Source organism: Helicoverpa armigera, chromosome 5 (genome assembly GCF_030705265.1).
Source record: "Helicoverpa armigera isolate CAAS_96S chromosome 5, ASM3070526v1, whole genome shotgun sequence".
NCBI lineage: Eukaryota > Metazoa > Arthropoda > Insecta > Lepidoptera > Noctuidae > Helicoverpa > Helicoverpa armigera.
The window spans coordinates 186,766-205,526 of record NC_087124.1 but is presented as its reverse complement, the minus strand read 5'-3'; the positions used below and the strand labels follow the sequence as shown (position 1 = coordinate 205,526).

The 18,761-nt window shown below is 42.8% G+C and overlaps 1 protein-coding gene across 4 annotated transcripts in view; it reads right to left on the bottom strand.

Annotated features, from left to right (window-relative positions):
* LOC110377653 (GATA-binding factor A) overlaps positions 1-18,488 on the bottom strand; it is a 44,123-nt gene extending 25,635 nt beyond the window's left edge. For 2 of the 4 annotated variants that reach the window (XM_021336610.3, XM_049842303.2), the window contains exon 1: positions 18,306-18,488. The gene's annotated coding sequence lies outside the window, so the exon portion shown is untranslated. The remainder of the gene's footprint in view (positions 1-18,305) is intronic. The other 2 variants (XM_021336608.3, XM_021336609.3) reach the window with 1 other exon arrangement.
* Between the last annotated feature and the right edge of the window lie 273 nt (positions 18,489-18,761).

Here is an 18,761-nt window from a genome sequence, read left to right as displayed (position 1 = left end):
ATGGAGGAATTTAAACTTTCATTTCAGTTCACTCATCTTACTTGAAATTAAGTAATTTATTGTAAAATTATTTTCAAATTATAACACAAACTTCTGTTATTTACTTATATGTTACTAGCGACCCGCTCCTGCATCGCACGGGATAACATTTCCCCACTATTTCATGCATGTTATTATACATATAAAACTTCATCTTTAATCACTCTATATTTAAAAAAAAAACGCATTTAAAATTGGTTGTGTAGTTTTGAAGATTTAAGCGTACAACGAACGGGACACGGGGACAGAAAAAGCGACTTTGTTTTATACTATACCTACATAGTGTTTTTTTCACTTATCAAGTTATCACAAATGTGTTTCAACGACTGAGTATCTATGATTTGGTGGAATGTGTACTATTGAAGGTCTTTCCTTCATTAAGAGCATACTTTGCAGATAGCTTTAAAAAATTAAGCATAAAGTTTGAACATAACACTTAAGGTTCAGGTAGACAAGACACGAGTTCCGCGATATGTCATGGTGCGACATTTTCTCGACACATTGTCGGACATCGTGACACTAGTGTCGCGTGTCACATTGTCACACACGACGCGTATGACGAGCCGAGTAGGTGCAAGCGTGAAGCTAATGCTAACAGTAATAAACTGATAGCCTCGGGAGCTCTCCCCTTCTGCCAGAAGTTTGACCACTTTATAGTGCTCCTATAACGCATGTTCACTTGTTCACTTAAATGTTAACTAGTGTTATTTGGCAGCATTAATAGGCGGCTGTAAAACGAACCCAAATGCTATAAAACTCTTATCCCGAGATCCGGAGCGACGGAGCGCCGCGTTCGGTGAGAAGCTATCTCAACTACGGAACTGTAATTCGATATTTATAGTTAAAGTTCATTAGAAGTTTCACGTATTGGTGGTGAGTGGAGAGCGCTCGCGACGATAACTCGTATTTTATTATTCATCTCGTGATAAGATGGATAGTGAGGAGAGCAGCTATCAGAATGTGTGTCCCGTACTGTTGGGGACAGTTCCCAGGCGAGTGGCGCCTGTCCCGCGCCCCGCGCCCCCCTCGCGCCCCGCGTCCCGCGCGGGTCCTCTCTCTGGCGCCGCCGCTCTTAAGCCGCGACAAGTTTCGTTTTTTTGTGGCTCTCGATGTAGAGGTAATTAATTAGGGCGCGGCCTCTCTGTGAGAAAGCGATGCAGCCGCGCGACACCGCACTCCGATAGATTTGCGAGCGATGTGCGTACCGTACCGAACCATACCGTACCGTAGCCGTACTACCGGCTACTACAGCGCCCCGTGAACACGCACAACGGTATAGCTTTCCGACACCTTTAATTAATCAAAGTGATGAGGTCGACAGTCTCCGCTGATCGGAATTCAGCTTCACGTGTCCAAGAATTGGAGAGGAGTGTACATTTACAGTGTGATGTTTTGTCTAAGGTACATAATAGTTGTGCTTTGTGTCTCATGAGCTATGTTCTGCTGGAATGCCTTTGTTTAGTGCTAGAATATTGGCAAGCGAGGGTGTATTTGTGTGGCGGACACCCCGCGGCGCTCCTGTTGCGCAACCATCCCTCACTAATGAGTAATGCATCACCGCAGCCCGGAGCCCGCAGCCCGGGAGCCGCTCCCGGCGCTCACCGGCGCGTCACGCCGCACATACCTCACTACTTATTAATATTTCAAATTATGGTGTAAGTATGTGTGAGTGCGGTCGCTCGTGTCGCACGCTCACCCCGCCGGCGAGTGCGAGCGGGACGCACGATGTGTGTCTGTTGGCTATTAATAACAGAGGAACAAGGCGATCTGAGTGGATTAACACATTAACAGGTCCCGCGGCGCACGAGTGAAGCCTTCCCGCCGCCGCGCCGGGCGACGCGGGCGCAGCAATTAGTAGCCCACACCGCTGCATTGTCACCGTTACTTCAATTATAGCAATTTTTTTATCAGACCTTCAATTGTGCAATAGGCCTATTTATTATCTCGAAACTAAGTATATCACAAGACATACAGACAGCACAATGCACAAGTATTGATAGGATTACTGCGGCAGCATTAGGTATTTGTGTTTAAACAAAAGAGTTCAGATAGGTATATTAAACATAAGGTTCCACACAATAAAGCATTGGGTTGCAAGTTGAAATCACTTAGGTAAAAGAGTGCGTATGAAGTCATCATCTGGCTAGCCTTTTTCCAAAATGAATTAATTAGTGAACATGAGTGATGGAAGTTATTGTTTAGTAGTAAACGTGAGGTATGTAATGTGGTTGTCGGCGGTGAGGCGATAAGCGCGACGTCAGCGGCTGCGGTCGCGCGACGGATTTAGAAGCGCGTCGATAACCGAGCCTCCCCATCTACTGCCTACAAGCCAATCTTTATTTGTCCATTGTCTTATTGAACACAATACATTCATGATATTGCTCTATGTATAATTATTTTTTTTTCATAATGTATAAATATAAACACTGATAAGTATATCGTGTTATGCCTCGCTAATGTTATGCCTAGTATATCATAGTTTGATGCTCCGCATCTAAACATATGAACTTATACTTAAGCGTAGGCCTATGTTGTATGATATAGGTATCGTTCTACTTGTATCTATCTATAAATATTCATGTGCCTTTTGCGGTTATGTCCAAAAGAAGTCCATTAAAACATAATGTTAGTTCGGCCTAGTTAACGGTAACTGAAACGAGTTTTCCGCAAATTGTTTACAGTTGGCACTTCATTGTACTGACGATTGATTCACGCGTTATCGTTCCGCTTACAGGACTCAGCTTTCATAGAATTTATAACATTTAATGAGGAAAACTTGACATACTCAAAATTTGTTTTGTAGTTTGTTATCCTTAAAGCTGTCAATATTATTTTAGATGTGCGGTCAATCACGTAACTACAGCATATGTGATGAGATAAGCCTGCTTACTCAACCAAGACTGTAATTATATTTCTATTAATAAATATTTTATACTGATTAATCAAATACGGAGAAACCTATTTCTTAATTATTGTTTTTATTTGGATGTTTATGATAGATTGACTTTAGTGTCAGCGATGGTTTAGAAAGCCTGCAGTGACAGACATCGACAAATCTCACAGAGATCATTATTTGTTGTCATATGAGTTGATATGAGTTGGCTGTCTGTTGTCGACTAACTGTTGGCTTCCTTTGGCAGCCTTTTGAAGTTACCAACCTGCTTACTGAATTAGCTAGGTAAGAAGGGAAGTGATGATAGTATAGACTAGGCTTCAACTTCATTATTTTTGCGGGAGTGATAACAAAACGCAAAAGTCGCACCAAGGAGCACCCGCTTCAGTTTAATAATACGAGTAAGTATATCGATATGTTGTTAGTATCCCTGAGCTAAGCTGTAAGAGTGTTGAGTGCTCCGTCGGCGTGAGGCTGTCGCGGCCGAGTCTGTGCGTTAGTCGCGACTGCGGTCATTTGATTAAGTTTGGAAATTTATCGGCGGGTTTAATTGCGGCGGAAGTGCAGGCGCGGCCGAGCGCGGGCGAGCGCGGGGGGCGGGCGCGGGGCGGCGGGGGGCGAGGGGGGACCGCGGAACACGGAAAGGCTTTTGAGGCGGCGCTTCACAGGCACCGGCCGCCGCCCGCGACACACTGCGCCTCCGGGCACCGAACCCGGGACACAAGTCCAGTGCGCTTGCTAAACATTGCGTAACTACCTAGAGTGCGCGCTATTTCTGTACAATGATACAATTTGTTGTTTTGAAACAAAATCACGTACACACTTTCATGATGAGTAATCGTATTACTTCATAAGTATAAACATAAACTGGAATGTTAGCGACCTAGCACATTTTACCTCCACGAGATTTACCTAAGTTAGTCAATCTGATGGCCACGTAGTTCAGTTCAGTGGTGCACGGTGCGTGCTGCACTGGCTCCCGGTGTGTGTCCGGTGTGTCACATAGCGCCGGCGCCCGCGCACCCCCCGCGCCCCGCACCCCGCGCCCCCCGCCGCCGGCGACACACGAAATTGATATTGCTCTTAAATTAGGAGCCGGGATGGTGCTCCGATGGGACACGGCGATAACGCTAATGTACTTGTAGTACAAATGTGTCGGCTCCGACGCCCGCGGTCACGTCACGCCGCGCTAGTCGCTCACACCTCACAGAATAGCTTCTCATATGGAGATCTTAAGACATGCTCATGCTTAGGTGGTTTTAGGAAACCGAACCATGTGTATCATGCAATAACAAACATTTAATATCTATTGATCTTTTCCTATCGGATGTTCCTCAACTAGCAACATATCGTAGTATACTGATAATTCTGGTAGGAATGTCCACAGATGGGAATTTCATCGGCGTCGGTTTATCGGCTATAAAACACAGGAATGTGGTCTAAATGACGAGAAAAAAGCATATATGGTCGGTTCCGCGATGTTGAGATGCTGTGCGTACACACTGGCGGTGTGAGGAGTCCTCGGTGACGTCACGCGTGCTCAATTATGTATCTTCACGTCTTTCGTTATTCTGCCGTAACATAAGTAAATGATTTTCAGCCTACTTTGAATAAATGACTTTTGATTTTGATTTTGATTTTTGATATGAGTCGTTATCATATACCGAGCCTTTTCCCAACTATTTTGGGGTCTGCTTCCATTCTAACCGGATGCATCTGAGTACCAGTGTTTTACAACCCAGTTACCCGGGCAACCCAATACACAGTGGTAAGACTGGTTGTCAGACTTACTGGCTTCTGATTACCCGTAACGACTGCCAAGGATGTTGAATGACATCCGGGACCTACAGTTTAACGTGCCATCCGAAACACAGACATTGGTGTCCAATATATACTTAGAAAGAACAAACAAATTTGGAAAAGTTGCACCGGTATTTGCCTGACCTGGAATCGAACCCACACTCTTATACTTGAGAGGTTGATTTTTTAGGCCCCCACGACTTTTTAAAATTCATATTAGTTATTGCAGCATAAAAGTGCCGAGTTAGCTAGAATAAGTTATATTTTCAGCTTCACTCACGGTGGCACTCATGCTTGCACTCGGGTGATCGCACTTACTCGAGATAGTTCGCTCACTATGCATCAGATCTTATTTTAGCGAACATTTGGTTTTGTGAAGGACTTGATGTTATTTAAGAGTAAAAAATGTTAAAGTTTTATTCGTACTTTGTAAGTATTGTTTATCAGTAGCTTGTCTTTCAAGTGACGAAGTATGACCTCACGACAGAGTGGAACAGGCACATACTAGAAGTGGAATGAATGGTTGATAGTAGTGACTGACGGTGACGGGGGAACCTTATACTGATATTGTATTCATGTATTCACAATTAGATTTGATTTATTATTTACCAAACACAGGTATGATAAATATAATGAACAAAATCCGGCTTGCCTCAAATCCGCCTGACACCTGTCACACATCATGTCACACAAGGATCATGCTCGATCCATCGTTGGGGATACCATCGATTTAAAAAAATAAAGCTCTGAATGAATATAAACTTCATCCGGATGGTGAAATCTATCGCTACAACTTTCTCGTAGGCGTAGTCGTAGCACCGGCGTAGCGGCGTAGAGGGGCCTACGACTCGCTCCCGTAGCAACTAATATGACTATGATTTATTAAAAATAAATATTAACATAATTGCGTGATTACATAATATTAAATGGTATCACATCATAACTGACGCAACAGAGAGAACCAGTCGCGAATACTCACTAAATTCAGTTTAATAATATTTATCTCAACGTGAGATAAGGAGTTATAAAATTAGCCAAAATTAGTATCTATTAATAACTATCAGTCAAGAGATAAGAACAGATAAGCATAGCGACGCTGGACTATATTGGACTGAACGTTTGTTCCAAATAGTGAGTAGTAGGCAGTAGTAAATCCAGGCATTTGAATGTGGCTGTATAATGAATGGTAATGAAGGGAGAGTCACAGGCTGCGCGTATCTGCGGGTAATAGCACTTATTGAATGGTTTATTGTTCCGTGAGTGTGACGTCACGCGGTGATCGCTCGCGGTTACAACTGCTCAAGTATAGCTATAAAGCTCAGAGGCTCACGATAAAGAAATGTCTTTAATCAGTTCAGTTAATAGCTCTCTCCTGACATTGCTTGTGTTGTTTGTTTGAGCGAGGACTTGCCGTACAACGTGGCAGTGTGGCAGTCTTCTGAGCTCGTCAGCGACTTATAGCGATGCGGAGGACTACTGTGACGTCGAGGGATAATATGACTACTAGATACTATTTTTGTACATACTCTTGTTATACATTTTAGTATTAAGAGTTTAGTGTGGGTTTATATGCACATATACATATTTTACTTGGTTCAATAAAAAGGTGATATTGTAAATGAATAAAATATACAATCATCATCAAAGTCATTCCCCCATAGATTGGAATCGTGACCATCATTAGTCTCTGTCAGCAATGAGGTTGGGCCGGGATAATTTCCTCCAGGTGCTCCTATCAGCAGCAGTGTGTATAGCTTCGTGCAGACGGAGTTGCAGATGAGATTGGGTTTGGTCACACCATCTTGCAGGAACACGGCCCCTTTTTCCCCTCCAATTTACCCACTAGTATGTGTTTTTCCAGGGACTCTGGACCACTACGTGCTATATGCCTAAGGAATTTTAGCATGCGGGATCGGCAGATATCCTACGCCAGATCCACATTTCAAAGGCATCAATTCGTGTTCTTAAGTTAAATACAATGCTGTATCTATTTGGATAGAAGGATATTGATTTTCAGAAACCTTCAACTGGTTGTATTTATTTAATCACTAACGTTGCAAGCTTTGCTGGCTAAGTTTAGTTGATGATAAGTTCCTGAAAGCTTTTTAAAGTTACATTTATCTCAAGTATGAAAGTATAACACGTCGAGATTCAAACGCCGGCGGCTCACGTGCGACTCATTCGTTAATCAAATCACGCCGAAGTTTCAACTGTAGAAAACTGACAAAATGTCCCACAGAAACACCTAACTCGCTTAAACTTGTAACTTGACGGAGGTTTTAACATTCTCACATGTTTGCTTGTAAGCAATAAATAGGCCTACAGCGACCAGTTCATCTGTTAATGTGACAAGTTATTGATATATACGATTGATGTACAAGGTGATATTCGCGAATGTATGTAAATGAGTCCCTCGCAATAGCGTTATCATTGCCGCGCTGATAAGATTAGATCGCACTGATAAGATAGCGCGGATCAACTACGTCACACACACATGCGCGAGCGTGTGCGTGTGTGAGTGGATTATGAGCGTGTCATGTGTGTTACAGCTGATACAGTACAACACAACACTAATATGTATGTTGTACATTTAAATCATGAAGTTTTTCTTCGAGTTAGAGTAATGTGCGTTAGACTACATATTGCAAGAATGTGTTATTTACAACACAAGTGTTGCGAGAACACTAACTTGTGATCAACGTGTAACGTGTGATTAACGATGGGAATGTTCCACGTAGATAGTATCTTTACGTTAGAGGTGTCAAATAACAACCTCATTTATGTTAAATTAATTGTTTAATTATAACTTCTGAATTGTAATTGTGAGAACGATTGTTTAGTATTAAATGAGTTCCCAGAGTATCGATTACTATAAATTTGTAATGTTTAGGAAAATATATTTTCAATAAGATATGTAACTACGTGGGTAGAAGCAAGCTGAGTGACGTCACACACTCAGCTGTGAGTACATTAGTGTAGCGGCGAGGGGCGTCCATGTGTTTAGCATAATTCGGCACTATAAATGTACAACTAATTTCTATGAGTTCGCGAGAAAAGTAATAGTATCGCAACCAATATGATAATAGTGAGCGGTGGTACAGTCGCCTCGCCTGATCTATTGGTCGCGGAGACGAGCTGCGCGGGAGAGACCGACTAATGGCTGATGCTTATCGCGGCGCAGATCCTTATCGAAATGTCAGCAGCGACCAGTCTGCTGGACATCCACATTACAAGCTATGAATGATTCATGACGAGCGAGTAACAACAACAACACGACCTTGCAGGAGCGCGCGGTTCTCACGACCCCGCACCCCGCGCAGCTAGTACCCGGCCACGGCAGCGGTGACACAAGGCAGGACACGAGGCGACATTGTCACAGCACGACGCGGATCCCGCTGATTATTCGCGTAAATCATCGCTTATGTTTATTTTATGTGATCTTTATCTCGCTCATAACACTGTCTCGAGCAAATCCGCAAAATGTTATCATGATGCAATCCTTACACATTCTTGTGCGGATTGCATAATCATCGTGTGAACACGTGCTTCACGAGCGCTTGTCATGGATACAGTCACCCTGTGTCATGTGTCAGCAAGGGGCGGACTTGTCGGCACACAGGCGAGTGGCTACCGCTCTGTGTCGATGCAACCCGAGCGGCGCTAGCACTGAGTGCACTCGCACCGTCTGCTGCTCGACACACCATGTCACTGCAAGTGCAGCTCGTCATACACATTGTTTGTACTTCTTACAGACAATAACGAGTATGTATGGCTATGTGAGTGCCAAGTACAACAGTACACGTGGCTACACGAGAGCGTCATCCACTATGACGGACAATCAGTCTCGCTTTGTCTTCACAGATTCAAAGAAACTTTTGCTGTAGTCGAAGCAATCTCCATAGCAGCAACAGTTTACACTCCTCATCGATGGTCGGTACTTGGCAGTAGTATTGAGTATCCAATGACACACTGGATAAGGATTCTGACTGTCGCAGTTTGTCCACATGGGTGATTAACTACGTCATAGATTCATCCCTCAGTTTCGGAAGGTACTTTAAATTGATAGGTCCAGCATGTCATTTGTTCATTAATGGCAGTCGTTACCGGCAGTCAAAGGCTAGCAAATCTGACTTAGTTGACAAGGGTTATCAGGTTTCTCTTGAGACCTTAACTGGGTTGAAGAGGTCCGATCGTTAGTTGAGAAAACGCTAGACAGACATGTCTAGTAGCACAATATTCGGAATAATTGTCAAGTATTTGAAGGCTTACTTTATAAAAAATAAGCACTTTGCTCACATTTAGATACTCATATATATTTCATGAGTCCAGATGTTGTTGACAACAAGCTTCGTAAAACACTAAATCATAGAATTAGTATTCATTGGAATATTAACTACTTATATTATAAAAACTGCATTTGAAATGTCAAATTGTAGATTTTTTTCCGGAGAGAACGCCGTTATTATAATTGTTAGATTATTATTCAAAAATAGTAAAATGGTTTGGATTTCTAATATTGTCTCCTCTCGCGAGACATCCTGGTCGGCGGCGCGTGCGCAGCTGTGTGTTGCACCGAGTTACTAAATAAGGCGCTGTTTATCTTTGTTTATCATATCACGTTTGTATAATAATTTTAATATTAATAGCACAACAAAAAGTTGACCCACTTGTGCGGAATGCGGTTATTATCGTAATAATAAGGATAAAGATAAACAACAACAGCGCAGATAGTTCGATGAACTCCTTGATTCAGATGAGACAAAATCTGTGCGCGGAGTAAAGTATAGAGATTATTTGTGTTTGTAACACTTACAATAATATGATGAGTGAGCGACTGGTACATGTGACATGTTCAGCACTACTCAGTGTATGTGCGTAAAGGTCACATTTCGGCGTTAGACAGGCTGTCGTGGCTCGTCAGGTGAAACTATTTGCATGAATATGTTAACATGTGTCGCTACAGGTGTCCGAGGCGTCAAACCGGCTGAACACCGATAACATCTAGCTAATACAAACACTTCGTCTAAATATATCGGCGCGGCTAGATCCGCGCTCAGCTGCAGGATGTGCGCAGGCGCAGCTCACACGCTCGCATCAGGAAGAGCCTCCGCGTGACGTCACCGCGCTCACCTTCACATGTCACTAATATTATTTAACAGTTACGATCACCACCTATATCTCATAGCGGAGAGGAGACGCGCCTCCGATACTTTCCGGAGCATGAACTGGAGTGTTCAAGGTCGAGGGCATGCCGCGTATCTAATCAACAGTCTACGTCTGATTATTATAGTCAAGACTTTATTACTAATATTGCGGATGGTAAACAATAGTCGCGAGTGAATCTGCCTCGCGCTCTGAGGGTTCCTCACAATCAGTACTAATCACTCCTCTAACGAAAACATAAACTGTGCTGAGGAACATAAACTTCGCTGTTTGGGACAACAGGCAATCAATGTATCAGGGTGTTGCGGCTAAATTACCAACGACAAATATCAATATAATATTTAAGAGTGACGTTTTTGGACGTTACTCGGACTCGGATGTGCATCGGCAGACTCCCTCTTATTATTTGAAAGACAGATTGACAACGATTGAATGTGGATGAGGATTCCTTATTTGCCCTCGAAGTGTGGAACCCTAAAAACAATTTACCATTAATTATTCAAATATCGAATCTCGAACATGAAGCGAGCGTATACGCGACTGTGTCACCCGCAGTACTAGTAGTGAGAAGCAACAGTAAACAGTAGTTATTGACGAGTGTTGCGATCATTGTGCTGAACGTACTACATAATTTATTATCTAGGCGCTTTCTCCTGCCAGTGTTTTGACTACAAACTCATAAATAATTTAAATAAAAGAGAGATTGACCGCAATAAACTTAATTGACTCAAAAAGTTTCGCAGATCACTGATTCAAATACTGATATGTATTCTAAAAATAACAACTCGAATAATCTTTATTCAATACAAAAAAATCGCCACCTGTGTTGCTAAACGCCAATCTCGAAATCTTAAGATTTACATGTATGCTGGACAATGATGGATGAATATAAAGTCTGAACATGATCATCATCTGCCTAGCCTTTTCCCTAGCACGTCGGGGCGGCGTCGGGGGTCGACGCAGCTGACACATGAAGCGTCTTCATATCATCACAAAACTATATTAACTGTGAAATCATGCAATGTTACTACATATTATAAATATATACATATTTTTTGATATTTCTTTGTAGCTTAAATCCTTGATCGATTCATACTGATTTATGAGCCCAAACAAACTATCGGCCAACTAAAAGTTCGCAGTGTTCGGAAGCTCCTAAGCTATAAACATACCTATCCTGGATGAAAAAGGCTATACTTAACAAAGAGTCTTCCCAGGACGCTGTTGAAACCCTGAGAAACCGATCATCATTATCATCATCAGCCTATCGCAGTCCACTGCTGGACATAGGCCTCTCCAAGTGCACGCCACTGAGATCGATTTTCCAAGACCGACAGTGTGTATCTAACTGCTGGGCTGCGGCGTTTTTTGACACAGAGAAGGATTAAGCGTCAATCACCACGCTTGCTCAATGGAGTCACTTCAGACATATTACAGTCCAACCCCGAAATGTTTTCCTTCACGTTTAATCAACGATTGATGTCAAAGATTTACTTATAAAGTACATACACACTTAGAAAAGCAGTTTTATCCACTAATATAACTCATCAGAAACTTATCATTGCCCAAAATAATAAAGCTTTCAGTCAATTACTTCCCCCCCCGCTAGTGAAGCAACGTAAAACTTTCCTCACGTATTTATATAAGCGATGTTTGTGATGCAGAGTATAAATATGATTATCGATGTAAATCGCCGAGATGCTGAGATATGAGAACATGTTTATGTTATAATGATCAGCTCGCTCGGCGTCGCGCCGGGGGGCGCTCGTAATTCACTACTTTATATAATTTACGATGACTAGTAACGGTTTTGTCAAGGTATGTCACTCTACGTGATACAATGCTAATACGTGGAGAACTCATTAGAACTATGTTGGTTATTGACGTCATTACGACTTTAATTGGTTCACGTGTGTCGAAGAAAAAGCAGAGACATAACAGAGACTTACATAATTATGGACAGACCCTCGAGGATTACTTAGAAATTGATTAATAAAAAAATCTGTTAAACTTGCTCCATAAACTGTACTTACATCTCATTAACATGTTCTCAATACACAGGCTTGTATGTATGTATGTTTGTAATCCGCAGCTGTGTCGATGGATCATCAGTGTGGAATATTAAACAAATCCGTAAATTATTACACTTTTGTCCTCAAAACATAACGATTTAGAAGAAACAAATATGGTTGTAAACGCGCAATTAATTAAAATCCGATCTGTATGATAAGTAGGAGTTATTTGTGTTTTAATGTTTATTCCAAGGCTCATATGTTTCTCACTTAACATTTAAAACATGATGATTATTTAATTAAAATAATCCTGAATTTATACAAAAATTAACCATATTTTACCATTAAAGCCTGAAAGCGTATCATAAATTGTAATAAGTATATCGAAGTAGTATATGTGTTACGTATTATACGATAGACGGTTTTATATGTCACATTCCATAAGAAGTCAACTTGATTAAATATTCGTACCAAGTTAAGGAAAACAAACCATTCATTATAAATAAGTGGCATAACACTTTGTGCGTTGAAAAGACATCAACGCGTCACATGCGATCTACGAGCAAACACTACGGTAACTCGGAAAAAGTACATCAACCATTTTATATGTATTTCATAGTTGCAGTGGAACATTAATATCAACAGCTTTTGCGAATACTTCCAGTCTGTGCTAAGATGATAGTAAATGTGAAAAATTCTTCTTTATACAACATATCATCGTACTTTATTTTAACAAAGGGTTTAATATTTCTCGTATGATATTCTACTAAGGCCCAGTTTTAATGAAAATAATGCACAGTAAGCAGCTGTGTCAAAATAACTGACTATAATGCCGTCGTTGTACTTGGGCCTAAAGTAGATGGTCATTATTCTAGAAAAGTAATAACATGAAGCGACGTCACATGTTTCCCACGATAATTGTCAGCTAGTTGTGTGGTGATTAACATAATTTCTAGAAGTGGGTGATTACCGCAGCGCACTTCACTGAAAGCCATTGTTTCGGTTATTGTCGGCGGTGGTGCTGCGGGTACCTGCCGAGCTTCCCGGTACCAGCGCACGCGCACTTCCCGGAGACCAGCGCGTGGGAAACGTGAACTGCACTGCACCTCATTAGGGAAATTATTGAGAAGTCGCTTTCTCAAGAACACTAATGGCCTACACAGAATCAGAAATAATCCAGTTGTATTAAAGTCTTCGAGTCTGATGCCCGTAACGTTGGATATTACAAAATACCGGATTTGATGTTACATACCTTGATCAGAACAATGGGCAGGATTAATTATAACACTTTCTTATGTTTGTTACACGTCACAGATGCAATAAGTGATCAGAATTGCCAGTAGAACTTAAGACAGCTGATGAAACATTTAATTCTTCTCATCAATTTATTTCTCTGCATTTGGTCATTTGAATTAATAATAGCTTGGGACTTCTGAGGGTTTGCGCTTTAACGTTACACGTTGTAAGTATAGTGTATGGTGTGAGAACAGAAAAAGATTATCTTTAGTTTATTCCTAAGTGTATTATGTATTTTATTTAAAGTTTATTTTGTTTTAATATGTGACGATCAAGATTGTGCAGATAACAATATCAACTTATATTCATATCATAATGACTGATCTCACTGTGATTCAGTTGTGAGCAGAGAGCACTCTGAGTACTGAGACACAATGTGCGAGTAACTGATGAGTTAAAAAGTAATAATTACTAGAATAATTAATTGTTTATCATAATAGGACTGTATCAGAAAACCAATACAAGAATGCGTGTAAGTATTTTAACGAACTTAAAATAATACCGTTAATCTGTTCACAAAAAGGACTCAAAAATGCGATGACATTATACAATAGACATGTCCCTTTTGTCCGCAAACCTGCGCATACTCGAAATACTTGAGCGATAAGTAAGTGCGGAGATGTTAGTCAGTGCGAGAGAATGTGTCCGCAGTCCAGGGCGCTACCCGCTCAGCATGCGCCCGGGGCTGGCGAGCCACGCAGCACGAGCCACGAGCCACGGCGACATTGCGCAAACGTCGCCCCCCGCACCCCGCACCCCGCGCCCCGCACCCCGCGCCCTGCGATCCACCGGCGTGCATTGTTCCCGGCGCAGTTATTGAGCTATCCGCCAGGCGGGGCCCGGCTAATTGTTCGTGCGACGGAGACCGCTATACCCGCGTGACATTAGCGCGACAAGGACGTCACACAACCCTATTAATCCCCCTATAAATAACCCGGCTCCTAATGTGGAGGCGCCACGCTTTTTTCCGTGCAGTGCGACCGAGCCGACTCGATACTTGCGTATCGATACTTTTGTATCGAGTCCACTCCACTCAGCGCCGATAACGCAACGATAAGTGGACTAAACAATGAATGCCGGTGACTGGTGGCGCGCCAGTTCTATTGTCTGTCGGCTATCTGTACTGTAGGATACTGCTCAGCATTCGAATACATTTAATATTAATCGAACGTTTTAGACGTTTGTTTATGTAGGTACGCCTTTTCAACAGAATTCTCAAGACAGCTAGTTTTTAGTATTTTATTTTTCACATAAACTTGAAGCCATATAGTGTAGAAAAAATGATTATGGAAATCTTTTGTGTATAGAGTATAGCAATAATAAGAGCCGGTCCGCCCCGGTCCCATCAGGCGCGAGTTCCTCGCGTCCGCACAGCGAGGGATCATTCCGCGAGGAGTTTATTGCACGATTAACTAGCCGCTACATAGAACAGCTGTCTGCGAACAGACGCGATGTCCACAATGGCGGCGACTAATATTCAGACATTTATTTTAGTTGTCAGCGATCATTTGTCAACATTAAGTCATTTATCAAGACGTGTCGGTCGCCGTACAGGGGTGGGCGACTAAGTGCGAAATGTTCCCGGTCGTTCCACAGTTTTTTGTGTGGTGACGAGAGCTTAATCCGATGACGAGGGACGGAAAAAAATCCGGCTAATGGTGCGCGCTGATGTATCAATGACAGTGGCGCCCGCTCGCCCCCTCCCCCGCCCCGCACCGCCCCGCACCGCCCCGCGTCACCCGCACTCCACAAACAAACAAACAAACAAGTATCATGGTTATGGGCGCCGCACGTAATGGACACCAGCGCACCCCCGGCCCCGGGTGTTGTGTAATATACAGGGGTGAGACCTGCAGCGTGGTACCTCGTACTGGCAGGTTTTATGAACTGTGTATATGAAATGTGGCTTTGTTTTTACACAATGATCTTATTATAGGGAAAAATTAAAACTAAGTATCAAAATATTCATCCGCATCGCTGTCAGCTGGGATCGTGCCCAAAAGGCTGCTTTGTTTTTACATAATTACGTTAATTTTTTCCAGCTGCTTTTTAATACGTCCTTAACTTTTAAGAAGTTGATACATCGACTAATAAACTTATATCGATATTTAAATAAAACTAAGTTTGTCGTGATCATATCACACACAATATATAAATACCGTAATAGCAGGAAGTTTTCAACTATGATGAGAGGCTTTTTTTTCTAAAGCCTCAGAACATGTAAAACAGATACATATATGTACCTTTTAAATGTAAATATCGTCTAATGTTGCACTAAATGAGGTAATCTTAACAAAGTAGTTCTGTGTGTGTGTCCTCAAATTGTCATTATAAATCACGGCAGCGCCATTAGCAGCCGATGACGTATCGGGACGAGCGCGCGACAGGAACTCCACTATGAACGTTATCAGACGTCCGACATCGCGCGACGTCGTCCGGTGTCGTGCGGTGTCCGGAACTATGCGGACATCGTAAATTTGTCGTTTGTTTGGAATGCCAATGTTGTTGCGTTTTTTTCTGCGGCGAGTTACCTGCGCCGGCGCCGGCGACACGTCACCGCCCGCCGGCGTGACGTACGCAATACCGTCTGTATGTAGGTCAGAAGGGTTGCGGCAGGTAGAGCAATTAAAACAAGAACACCACACTCCGCGACAATTAACTACCTCCGCACTAAACAACCTGCGGTAACGTGATACCTATAAAGGGTCGATCGAACGATCTCTTACTATAAACACCTCTAAAGTGACTACCGAGCGGTATCAGATGTCCTGTTGCAATAAACGCGTGCTGAAGTAGCCACCAGTGTCTGCAGTGAGCGCCTACTGAACAGCGCGATAATATTTCATCTTAAATAGAACAATATTGACGTCATGCTGGTAACTATTGAACAATATTTAATTGGCGTTGGAACTTGTAAGTAATAGTAAGTTTGTGCAGCGACGCGCTGGAGGTACGTGAAGCTAGGCGCATATCGCGCGCGCCCGCTGTCCGCGCCTTCGTCTTCTGCTTATCGCGTGAGCTGCATACAATCACCTAACAAGCCCTGGTGACAGCCGTCAAATCCACCTCTCGGCTTCTAACTTGGAATTGTAACAACGACTACAGCACTAAGTGATGCTTTCATAGTGAAATTACCTACTATCTTTATGCTTATACTGCCATTTTCCAAATCGTTTAGAAAAAAACGAATCCTTAAAGATTTGTCTCCTTACCTAATATGATGCAATATTTTTATTGAAATAAGTATTTTATTCCAAAATATAAGTGTGCAAGTATATGTAGGTATATGTATTTCCATGGCATGCGGTTAGAAGCGCGTGAGTAGAACAATGTGAGCTCGTTAACGTTGGAAAACACAGGCGGGCTTTACCGCTGCGAGTGTCCACTGTGATAGCCATGTTCTCGGAACACATTCCGCACTACTGTTATGTTGCTACTGAAACTTTCTCAACATTACGCTATCAGCCGCAGACACAGGCCGCGCCGGCGCCGCGCGATGGCTGCGCCGGCGCCGAGCAGCGCCTCCTCGCTAACTGCGCCCGGCACTGCCTAACTGTAACTTAATGTTCCCTTAGGCGACCAGCTACTTGCCTCTACAAATAGCACAGCCTTGTTCAGGCTCACGAGTAACGGATACATGAGAGGTAATAGCTTCATCAGTAGGTATATTTGTAAATCTATTCCATTTGAATATTTGTTTTACAGCTGGTTGGTCAGCTTTAAATCGATGTCATGAATAAAGAAATAATAAATAGCAGTGATCTTGGAAAAAACTTATCTTTTTCTTTGTATATTTCCTAAGCTATAATTAAGTATAGATTTTTACTGAATATGTTATCTAGAACAACAATGTGTATCGACAAAGCGTTCGATAGTGTTGTTCATTAATTTCCTGCAGTTACAGCATATGTGTGCTTGTGTGTGTAGATGTACACACACACACACATGCAGAGCGTGAACTATCAGCTATTAGCACGTAACCGAGCGGAACAGTTTTTCCGCGATCAATTAATTATCAGATTTATTGCGCTTGTCGGCGAGTGTTGCGCCTGCGCCGACACCACGCGAGAGCGACTCGCACACAACACTCGAGTGTTATTACAACACTAGCGTAGTTATGAGCTTACACAGGGTGATGTCGTGTCAGTCTTATTGTTCACGGGCAAATGAGCTTTTTTTCACGCATAATAGTTTTGTTCAATTTCTATTTAAGCTGAGGCAGGGAAACTTCTTATCTTCCTACCACCGTAGTAATCTTAGTATTAGATTATGACTTAATTAGACATGGTTTCGGAATATTTTCAGAAAGCTTTCAATTGTAAACTTAATAGAGTCGTCACCAAACACTTTAAAAGTATCTACCCTGATGAAACGATGAAACAGGCCGAGCGTTGAATCGTCGATCGGCAAATGGTTTTTTAAAGAATAACTTTCAAAGTTTTCAGTCGATCTGGTACCGGCTCCATACCTGATCGTACTACTATTCATCTTCAAACTGATTTATGAGCCTAAACAAACTATTGGCCTACTAAAATTTTGCAACAAAACAAAAGTTCTTGACTCAATCCCTGGAGTCTAAATAATTTTGTAACAACTGTATAATTTGATTTGCAATGACTTAATTTGGAACCAATATTTTATTTTTTTTTAGCTTTACTATGTCGTCGGGGACTCAACGGGGACTGCGGATGCGTGCGCGCATCATTGTGAGTATCAACCTCCGGGTTACATTGTCACTGTCATATACTTCGTTTGTTGATGCTTCACAAAATTAACTTTTTTACGTTTGTTAATCATTTCAAACAAAACCATCCCCGTATTCACGTGACACGCACAAATACACGGATGTTAATAAATGAAGCGTTACACATATTGTGGAGTATTGAAGTAAGGAGCAAACAGGAATATCAAAACAATATCAATTAGCATAAAAAGTGCAAATGTATAATCGTAATCATGATGATATAAATGTCATTAAAAGCGTATCACTTGGAAAACCTCGACCAACGGTCTCTAGCAAATGGGAAGTCAGTAAAACAAGGCAAAAGTCGTCGGCGTAGCGACCCCTAATAGGCAGCGTATAGTAATGTAAGGGCACTCACTTGTGGGTCCCGAGTCTCCGGGCGGTGGTCTGCTGGTGCTGGTGCTGGTTGCTGTGAGCAGCAGGAGGCAGGTCGGTATCACTGTCACTGCACGCGCGGCACTGCACTGCGAGGCACGGGAGAGCTCAGCGCGAGTCGTCGACGCGTGTAGTCCTGGCGGAGAGCGCGCGCCCACTGGCGGCGGGAGGCGCCGCGCGCGCGCAGCCTCCGCCCCGGGGCGGGGCGCCCCCACGCCGCGCCCGCCCCACACGCGAGGAAATGCGCTTTTCCATAAATTGCAGCGCTCATGATGTACTGGCACGTGACGCGTCATATGACGCGCGGGGCGGCGCGGGGCGGGCGGGGGGCGCGGGGCGGACGGGCGCCGGTGGGCGGCCACTATCGCGAGTAATGGGCGCCGCGCGGAGATTTATAGAGGGGTTAGTTTTCGGGCCCTAATGGAATTAGTGCTGCGTT